We start from the raw sequence: 10401 nt of genomic DNA on the forward strand, positions 1-10401 counted from the left end.
GTGGTGGTCCTGACACCAAGACACTCCTCTAAATGCACATGTTGATGGTTGTTGTTTATGGGGAATGGTCAGACAAATGTTCCTGGAAATTGGGAAGTGGGAATGCTGAGAAGAATGTGGAGCAAGGAAAATGAAGGATTAATGCAAACGACATGTTGTTGCAGACGGTGAAAGAGATGAGTCGACTCGGATGTGCTAATAGCTGTTGTTGATGAAGGAACTCTTTCTCAAACAGTTGTTAGTATGGTTTAAGTTTATCCCCAGGCTTTAACAACACAGACTGCTCAAGAGCTGGCACTCATAGCCACTTGTTCACAGCTGCTAGCACGCATGGCTGCATGGAGAGGGTCTCCAGCAAGACGATCTATGCCAGAATCAGTGACTGGCTGTATTATTTTCCCTTGGCTTAAGATACGTGTCGATAATGGAAATAACCTAGAAGAGCAGGAAGAGGGTAGAAGAATGGAGACCTTTAGTGTTTTACCCAGCACATCTTCAGCTTGGCAAACTTGCCACAGAGTAAGTGGCACATCAGAAGTGTCCAGTTATACACAGGAGGAGGAAAATCTGCCTGTCAGTGGAGTTATCGGTGTCGAAGAGAGGGGGTATTCTTCTTGCCTTTCACTTTGTTCACTGTCAAAACTGCAGTTTGTCCCTTTTAGACGAGGCTGCATTGATTGTGCTTCTCTCCGGATGATAATAATGAACGTTTCCGTAGGAGGGACAGCTCCAAAGTAGGCAACTAGGTCCAAACATCATACAAATTCGAACAGACATAGCTGGACCGAGTGTTTGTTCAGAGTGGAGACTTTGAAAAGCTCATTTAAGTGGACAGTGCCACAGCTCTCTAAGCAATAGTTAGCAATAGACACTGACTACATCTTAGGACTCTGGTCTTTATCCAAATCCCTGCTGCAGATTTTGATTGCAGAGCTTCTGTTGAAGTCCTGCCCTGTTTCTGAATGGAAGGGACCCTCACATAGATAACTTTGCCTCTGGTCAGCTGTGGCAAAAGGTGTCTCAGGTGCTCATCGGAGCTTGGGGAAAGGTACAACTGCCCTGCAGCAATCAAGATCTGCTCTCAAGTGCAAAGAGATTTGGCTACATCCCATAGCATATGCATCTGGCACAAATCCCGCTACAACAGTACCCCTAAAACACTGAATTCATGGAAGAGGCATCAACATGAAGTATATGTATGCCCATTAGTAGCGCAAGATATAAAAACACACCATGAAGTTCTAGAGTTTTTTATGTCTTCTGAAGCCAAATTCTTGCCTTGATAACATCTTAGTGCTCTACCTTAGTACCCCTTTCATGAAACTCTGCTTTTCTGGCCATAGAGGAGTAAATTTTTGTCTGGAATGGAAACAAAATTTGGCTACTGGCTTTCCTACCAAGAAAGTGCTGCAGGAAGAAGGATAATTGTCTACCCAAATGATTCTCAGTTACAACCCTTGCTAGTAATGATACAAAGCTGCTTTGTGTTTTCTGGAAGTTAAAGAGAAAGCTTGATCAAACATCTTGGATATTTGAACAACAATTTCTCAACAGGGAGGGTTAGTGGTTGAACTAGCTAAAAGTGATACTTCCTACTAGTCTAGTGGCTTAGCCGAAGGGAAAATTAAGTCATTAACTAGAAAACCTGACAAGTGAGTTTTATATTTTAAGCTTGTATTCAGTATGAACTGAGTATATTTTTAAGTCCCAATTATCACTTGCTGCTTTGCTTTTACCTGTGCTGAATCTAAAGTTAACTGGTTGCTTAATAAAGAAATGATCATAATTTCTGAGCTGTGGGAATTCATCTTGCAGGTAAGGTATGGCAGCACATAATGTGTTTTTCTGCTAAGGGGCGGATGCCTGCTCTGAACCCTGAGTACTACTTCTGTTACTGGCAAACGAATTACATTAAAAAGCTTGTGTTAGAAGAAGAGTCAGTGGTGATCCAAGTAGAGTGTGTATCATGCAAGTAACAGGGCTAGAAGCCCTGCTGCTCTGGAACAGTTTGGACATCCTTCCCGGTCTCACCTCCCTGTATGAAATTTCCTTTTCTGTGTAATAGTATAACTTGAAATACTTCTATCATATTGCTTACCTTCCAGTGCTCTAGCACATATTTTAAACAAAATACATGCAAGTGTTGAAAGTTGATGGGTCCTGCTGTTGACCTTCTGTCATTGGGAAAATTTATTCCCATTTTTCTGCCCTCAATCATAGATAGTCAAATTGTGCTTCTTGCAGCTCAAACAATAATTATTCATTATTGTACCATGAGGAGCTTTGATAGATGCCTTCCAAAAATAGACTTTGGTCGCTAGTTCTCTCCTGCTAACTGTTCTATTGATACAGTTAAAGAATTACAATAGAGGATGTTTTTTCTTTGCAGCGTAATCCTGCAGAGGTGTCTTTAGGATTGTGCTTTCTAGGAGCTATTCAGCTGATTTATTAAGAAGGCGAACAAGGTCTAACTTGCCCAGATTACTATCTGAGCCTTTCAAAATCAGGTAAAACAAACTTGTTTTCCAGTTCTCTGGAAGAGATGATGGTCTTAATGAGGCTGCATGTTTTCAGTGGGTATCTAGTCACTTGAAAGTTCAACATCTGGGCCGTATCCTTTTCTGCTCACAGTCCAAATCCCTTTGGGTTGTTTATACTAAAGAAATTGATGGTAGAATTAGGAATCTTTGATGTTACCTTTACAAAAATATTCAGGGTCCTTTTCTGATCTGCTGTAGCAGGTATTGTCTGTGTTCTCTCCTTGTTTCTCCCAAGGAGACACCCAGGTCTCGCCCCAAAACTCCCTTGCTGAATTGTTCTCTGAGCCAGGTTCTGCTTGTTTTGTCAGTTGTTTTGGTTCCTTCGCCCACTCTGTGCTGGTTCCTGTGGTATTTCTCCTGACTCCTCTCTCACGCTCCTGCCACAGTGTATGTGCAGCGCTCTACCCAAAGCGATGTACACCTCACCCCCTTTTCCAGAGTCCCGGGGCAGCCCCAGAAGTGCCTTTGTTTGGGGCAGTGACTTATGCTCATGTTTGGAGTGGGGACTGTTAAACTCTTTCAGATAGAATCTTAAATAATAAATCCTAGTTTTTCTACTGGTTTCCGTATGTGTTATATCGATTATGATAGGTTCTTACCTTTATTATCAAGCTTCAAGTCAGCTAAGCTTCCACACATGGAGCTATGCTTCAGGGTGCTGGCAACGAACACGGCATTGAAGGAAAGGCTGTCCCGGAGAGAGAGCTCCAGTCCCTCCTCCTGCAGGTAAGCTCGGGGTAGAGACTCTTCGTTGCTTCACTCTTCCATTAACTTCACTTTCCTCTTCTCTCACAACTCAAATTTGGAAAAGTAAGACTCTTTCTGCATACAGTTCTCCAGATTCCTCCCTGTGCCTTTTTCCAACATCATACAGTGTTTTTTATGCTCCTGTCCTCTGGAACAGAAGCTGATCTTTAAGCGACAGTACGATTTTTGGTTGAGATGCCAAAGGAAAGGTGCACTAACTCTCTAGTGTTTTTGCTGATGTTTTGCAGGTCAGCAGAGTGCCAACTCAAATGCCTCCCTCTGGAAGACATCGTGTTTCTTTTTAAGGGACTCTCCTGGGCGGCTGCCAGTGCTCAGCTCATCGAAAAGTCACCAACTGTGTTTTTGTGACCCCGACAAGCTCTGAAATTGTGTAGCAGTCAAAGCCAACTCTGTATAGATGGCAGCACCCACAAAGATTCAAGAAGGAGAGATCTAATATTACAGTGAAGCAAGTGGAAGAGACCTCCAGGGATGGGGCATCTGTAACTTCTCTGGGCAACCTCTTCCAGTGTCTCATCACTCTCACAGGACAAAATTTATTCTTAAGAGCTAACCTAAATCTGCCCTCTTTCAGCTTAAAACCGTTACCCCTTGTCCTCTCACTATACCCCCTGATCCAGAGCCCCTCCCCATCTCTCCTGTAGCCCCCTTTCAGCACTGGAAGGCTGCTGTAAGGTCTCCTCGGAGCCTTCTCTTCTCCAGGCTGAACAACCCCAACTCTCTCAGCCTGTCCTCATCGGGGGAGGTGCTCCAGCCCTCTTCTAATCTTCATGACCCTCCTCTGGACCCGCTCCAACAGGTCCATGTCCTTCTTGTGCTGAGGACTCCAGAGCTGGATGCAGTACTCCAGGTGGGGGTCTCGTGGAGTAGAGGGGGACAATCACCTCCCTTGACCTGCTGGTCACACTTCTCTTGATGCAGCCCAGGACACGGTTGGCTTTCTGGGCATTGCTGGGTCATGTTCAGCTTCTCATCCACCCATACCCCCAAGTCCTTCTCTTCAGTTTAGCTCATAATTCATTCTCTTCCCAGCCTGTATTTGTGCATCCCTCAGAGGGTTATGTCTGTGCAGAACCAAGTAATCAGTGGTGTTCTAACAGCTCCTTTCCATTTCCAGCCTGTTCCACTCTTCTATCTTGTTCAGAACTGGAGAAGAATATTGGCAGATAAGGTTATTTTATCCACAAATGCCCTCTCCTTTCCTTGTCTTATTCTTTCCATCTTTCAAGCATCAACAATTACAGCAACAGGGAGGCTGGAAGCAAAGCAGCAGCTGGCAGTCTCCCTAATGGGCAGAAACACAGGCTGGAGTCTCTCCTGAATTCCGCAGCACGGTGGTGGAATGGCAGCAGCGTTGCTGACGGTGGCACAGCGTGCCTTTGGGGCTCACAGGGCAGCTGGGTTTGATGAGGTGAGATACTGCTCATGCTAAACCTTCTACCAGAGCTGAACAACGTGATGCACACAAATGTAGAAAACGTGGTCTAACATTTTAAAATGGCTTTCCTTATTTATTTATTTTTCCCAGAACAAAATGGTGAAAGATGTTCTGGGTTGCAAAACTAGGACTGAAAGCTGCTTAGTTGCTGATTCAAGGGACATCGTGGTTGCCTCTCTCATCTGGCTTTAAGACAATGCTGGTGGTGTAGAACCCAGCGGGTCGATGACCCCAACGGTGTGACAACCCCAGCGGTGTGGCACACAGTGGGTCAATGACCCTGGCGGTGCGACCAGCCTGGCGATGTGGCACCCATCAGGTCTTAATATATGGTAACCCCAAGAAATTTAAAGGACAACCTGTAATTATTACAGGTTTGGGAGGGAAACAAATTGAAGCTGTGCAAGCACAAACAGAAATGAAAATGGAAACCTCCCAAAATGATTGTATTCAGTCATGATTGTCCCTGAATATATAATAGGAATTGACATTTTGAAGGAACTGACCTTAAATCTTTCCGATGGTCAGTACCAGTTTGAAGTAAAAAATTACATTAGTGCCCGGACAATTTTAGTAGGAAAAGTAAAAATGCCTCCTGTGTGGATTCCTGCTGCAGCCAAATTAGTGACCATGAAACACTATAGAATTCCAGGGGGGCATGGGGAGATCTCACAGACAGTTAAAGATCTACTGGATGGAGGAGTTTTAAAATCAACCACCACAGCTGGGAACAACCCACTCTGGCCTGTCAGAAAGAGTGATGGGTCATGGAGAAGGACCGTAGATTTTAGGGAATTAAATAAGCACACCCCACCTCTTACAGCAGCCGTACCAGATACTGTCACTGTAATAGAAAAAGTTCAAAAGCATCTTGGAACTTGGTATGCTGTAATTTTGGCTAATGCTTTTTTCACTATTCCAATTGCAGAAGAGAATTGGGATCAGTTTGTATTTATGTGGCACGGGCGACAATAGGTTGCCTCAGGGGTGGCTGCATACCCCCCCCCATCTGTTATCAAACTGTAGCTGAGCATTGGGATGAGATAAAGCTGCCTCCCCGTATGCAAACTGTTCATTATGTAGCTGATGTCTTGATTCAAGGAAACAGTGAGGAAGACATGGAACAAATACTTGAAATGATGATGGATCACGTGAAGCAGAAGGGTTGGGAAATCAATCCTGACTAAATTCAAGGGCCATCCCAAACAGTGACATTTTTAGGAATTTAGTGGCACTGTGGGCATCGGGAAATATTACTCAAAGCCCAACAGAATATTTTGGATTTTGCAGTACCACAAAATAAAAATGAAGCACAGAGATTTTGGCCCTCCTGAACCAGCTGAAATAGCCACTGGAGAAGACAATCCTGTCTTAATCATGAAACCTGAGCAAGAAAAATGGGAACATGTCTCTGCCACTAAGTATTATTTGCAAGAATAACTAGATGGTATAGAATTTTATTTTAAAGATCCTGCACAACTAAATGTACCTGTTTACCGCCGCGGTCCATTTGGAAGAAGACATTGCCCACGCAGCCTGATAGAGACGTGAAAACCAGTGTGACCATCCATTGATTTTTCATCACAGACGACAGAGGACACTTTAATAATGAAACTACTGCTAGTATTATTGACGTTATCCTATCATTGTAATCAAAGTATGGTCTGGGAAAATAGGTTTTTACTTTCAGGAGGAGATGGTGACCACCTTTAACCTCAGCAAACCGAGTACAGTTCACGAAGGAACAGGATTCAAGAATAAGGATGCTGACCCCTGGTGACTCCATTTCACTGGGAAAGGCATTTATGGCCTTAGTAGACAAGGAAAAAAGGGGTACATGTGGGGAAAATGTGAGTGGACTTTATCTCCAGGATAGGAATGCACTGACCCTGAGTGTTCCCCTAGTGCTTGTTACAGATAGCAGGAGAGAATGAACCAGACACCCATGAAACTCACTGCACAAAGTGATGCCTTGATGCCTAATTCCTAAATCTAGAACTATATTCACAGAAGAAATAGTATAGAGTTTGTGCTTCATCTATAGGTCAAAGGACCGATTGAAATACTAGGGCCTGAGCAGTGAGGCCCTGGACTAAAGCTGATCTCTAAATGAACCTCACATCCTAACAGTATATCTGATATGTATAATATTGATCACACATGCAATGTATTACCTTATGCATATATGCTGATTTATAAAAGCTTTGTTTTAATGCTTATAGAGCATTGCTGTAGTGCTTGCTGTGCAAGGTTAGTCAGCAGAAAGACGCTAATTGCATAACAGTAGCCAAAATTAAGCACTGATGTGCCCTGTTTCCACAGCTGGCAAAGGAGTGTGGAAAGTCGTGACAAGCTTTGCTGAGAGATACATAATCAAGATTAGTAGATTATTTTGTTCTGTTATCTCCCCTCTCCTGCCCTGGCCAGGCTCAAGATGGAAGTTAACAAGGAGAAAACCACACCAGAAGTTTTTCGCAGTTTAAGATATAAAGTTGTTTATTCAACTGTATAGAAGTGGGGACCATTTGCAGGGCAATTTGGAAGCCTCATCTATACAGTGGACTTAATCACTATCGCTAACTCTATGTAGTAATGATTAGGTGCATTACCTTATTTTATGCTTGCTGTAGTAGTTTGCTTATTATTTTGCTGCTTTACCTTATCTTGCTTTAATTTATTTTCATTGTATTATTTTCTGCATTATCGCTTCAAACATAAGTAAAAATAAGCTTACTTCTTTAATTTGGTGCCTGTGTCCTTTGTGCTAACCCCGTCGATTGGCAAAACACATGCCTGGCTGATAACCAAACTTAACAGCTGCATTCCAGTATTGCTTAAAGTTAACCTTGTGTAACACGCAATGCCATGTACGGTGCTAACACCTTCCCCTTAAAGGAAGGACAAGATGGTAAAAATCTATGTGTAAATGTAACAGCTGCTGATTTAAGCTGCAGTGTAAAGAGTGTCTGGTTATTACAAAAAGAGACAGTGGATGAAAGGAAAAAAAAAACAACCACAAACAACCTGCATATATCGGAAGCTCCTCTGAAGAGAAATATTCCAGCCTGGGGACCAAGAATAACTATGGAAAACGATCTTTTCTTAATCTTATATTCAGGAGGTAACACCATAAACTGAGTGTCCCCTTGCATCCTCACAGGTACTGATCTATCTGTGTTACGTTCCTGTATTTATGGGTATCATTTCCTGCACTTACGAGACACTGCACAGTATGGGGAGAAGGGAATTGCTGGTGAACTCACATAAACCATCCTGTGGGATCTGGGCCTTAGCTCAGGGCATTCAGTATCTGCCCTCTTCAACATGTCACCAGTAAGACAAGGGATTGGAAGAACCACCACCAAATAAGTGAAAAAGTAAACGGTCATAGCAGGATGGTTAATCACCACGGTCATGAACAATCAAATACCATCTAACTGTAAGCCTATTGCATGTATTTATAAAAACACTCTCAGCCTGTCCTTAGGGCCACCAGGCAGTTAGACATGGAAACACATCCAATCGCAGTGGTGTTTGTGCTGCGTTAAGTACTGGCCGTGTGGCTGCAGCATACGTCCTGCCAACTCCAGCACCCTCAGGGATGGACCCACCTGCTCCTGAGCTCCTCTGAGGCCAGAGCAGATGCTGCCACAGCACCTCAGCAGCACGTCACCGTGACCAAGCCCAGAGGCGAGACCAGCTGCTGCGCTCACAGGTTTGGGATATTGCTGTATAGTCGGTGTAGTAACCACACCGGCCCCATGACGGGGCCACCACCGTCCAAGGGGTGCAGAAGTCACAGACACAAACACCATCCCCTTGAAAAAGCCCCAGAGAAATAATAATGTCAACATGTGGAAGGAGAATTGACAACACTGGGAAGCCCTTAATTAGACAGCTTATTCAGTAATAAAAACTGAAAAGCAGCACGCGGTTTTAGAATTGCAAGCTACGAAGTAGCTGATGCTTTATTAGCTCCAGTGCTCTCTGTTCTGCTCCCAGTTCTTGCACCCGCTATGGGGTTCACTTGTTGCTACACTTGTATTATTTATTAACTGTAGTCATCACTTCGCATATAAGAGCCTTTCCCCTGGCCAAAAAGCTTGCTGCTGTAACCAGCAAATTCCAGTGTCTTTAGGAAAGAGCAGTAAACGGTATGCAGCTCGAGGGGGTGGAGTGCAGTATCCTCACCAGAAGACATCGAGCAGTGATCCATGTGAGATGAGAAGGTGCAGGCTGGTGCTGCAGGATGAGTTTAGCCAGCTAATCCTAACTAGGGAGCCTGCAGGTGACTCCCGCTTGGCACCGGTGACACCACAACCTGTGCAGCTGCCCGGTCCGAGAAGGGCAATCCCAGCCCATCGCCCATCGTGAGAGGGAGGCGGTCACAGGGAAGCCCAGCCCCGTTCAGGAAAGAGCCAAACTTGCACTACTTCATTTTTGTTTGAGTTCTGTTTCCAGCCTGAGGCCCTTGCAAACTAGTATTTCTTCCCCGAGTTACTCAGGCAGGAGGCATTTCGTGCTCCCTTTCCTCCCTCTGCGTGGCTGTGGTCGCAGCCAGCCCGACTTCTGCTTCGTGGAGATGTGCCCCGGCCGCTGCCACTTGACAGACACACCTGGATCTGGGATTACATTTTGATTTTTATTGAAATACAAAAAGTGCAAACTGTGAAATATAAGATCGGTGCAGATCAGAAGGAAATAAAACAACGTGAACCGTGAAAACCCCATCCCTGCACCTGGTGAACGTCAACAGAAAAGGCAGCAGGGAACACCAGCAACAAAAGCAAAAAGTCAAACATTTTGCACAGTAGCCCCCGTGCAGAAAGAGGAAACGGGAACCAAACTGGCCCTTTAGCAAACATCGCCACAGGACATCCAGATGGCCCCAGCCCCCCCTGTGCCACCCAAAAGCTCTGGTGTCAGCACAAACCTTGGGCCCCTGAGCAGGGAGCGACCAGAGGCCATCAGGACAGCAGGCAGCTGAGCAGAGGGGAACGGTCTAGGTGGTAAAAAGCTGAGGGTTGAAGTGGAACAAGTACCCGGCCCCCCAGGAGAAATAACTGGCTAATAGCTAACCTGAAAGATGCGCCAGGGAAGAGACTCTTGGGCAGCTCTACAGCAAGGAGGAAAGCGACAAAGCCCAGCACCCTGATCAGATCCTGTCCCCCACCGATGCACGGCAGAGAACCCCAGCGCAGCCCACACCGTGCCAGTGCGAGGAGGGGATTTCACCCCCCAGGCTGGGCAGATGCAGGCTCTGGCCACCACCCACCCAGCGCAGGCTGCAGGCAGGCCCAGGCCCCTTCCCTGCTCAAGTCACAGGAGGGATATTTCAGTACAGGACAGATATTTCAGTACAAGGCATTGAGGAGAGCAGACTGCAGAAGCGAAAGCAACCCTTATTACTGTGCCTGCTGCTCCAGGGCCCCCAGCAGCTCCAGCACGAGAAGCAGCAGAGGGAAGGGGATATTTACACTGGCTTCCTTCCAGAATTTGCAAGCGTTTTCCCACCATGAGCAGTAGCAGCTTCCTGAATGCCCTCCAAATCTGCTCCCCGCAGGCACTGAACTGGAGCAGGCTTTTAACCCTGCCTGCAGGGGATGCACCAGGCTCCATTTAGCTATAAAAGGAAACACTATTTCAAGAATTCAG

The sequence above is a fragment of the Pterocles gutturalis genome, unplaced genomic scaffold, assembly GCF_000699245.1.
Source record: "Pterocles gutturalis isolate BGI_N339 unplaced genomic scaffold, ASM69924v1 scaffold2289, whole genome shotgun sequence".
NCBI classification, from domain to species: Eukaryota; Metazoa; Chordata; class Aves; order Pterocliformes; family Pteroclidae; genus Pterocles; species Pterocles gutturalis.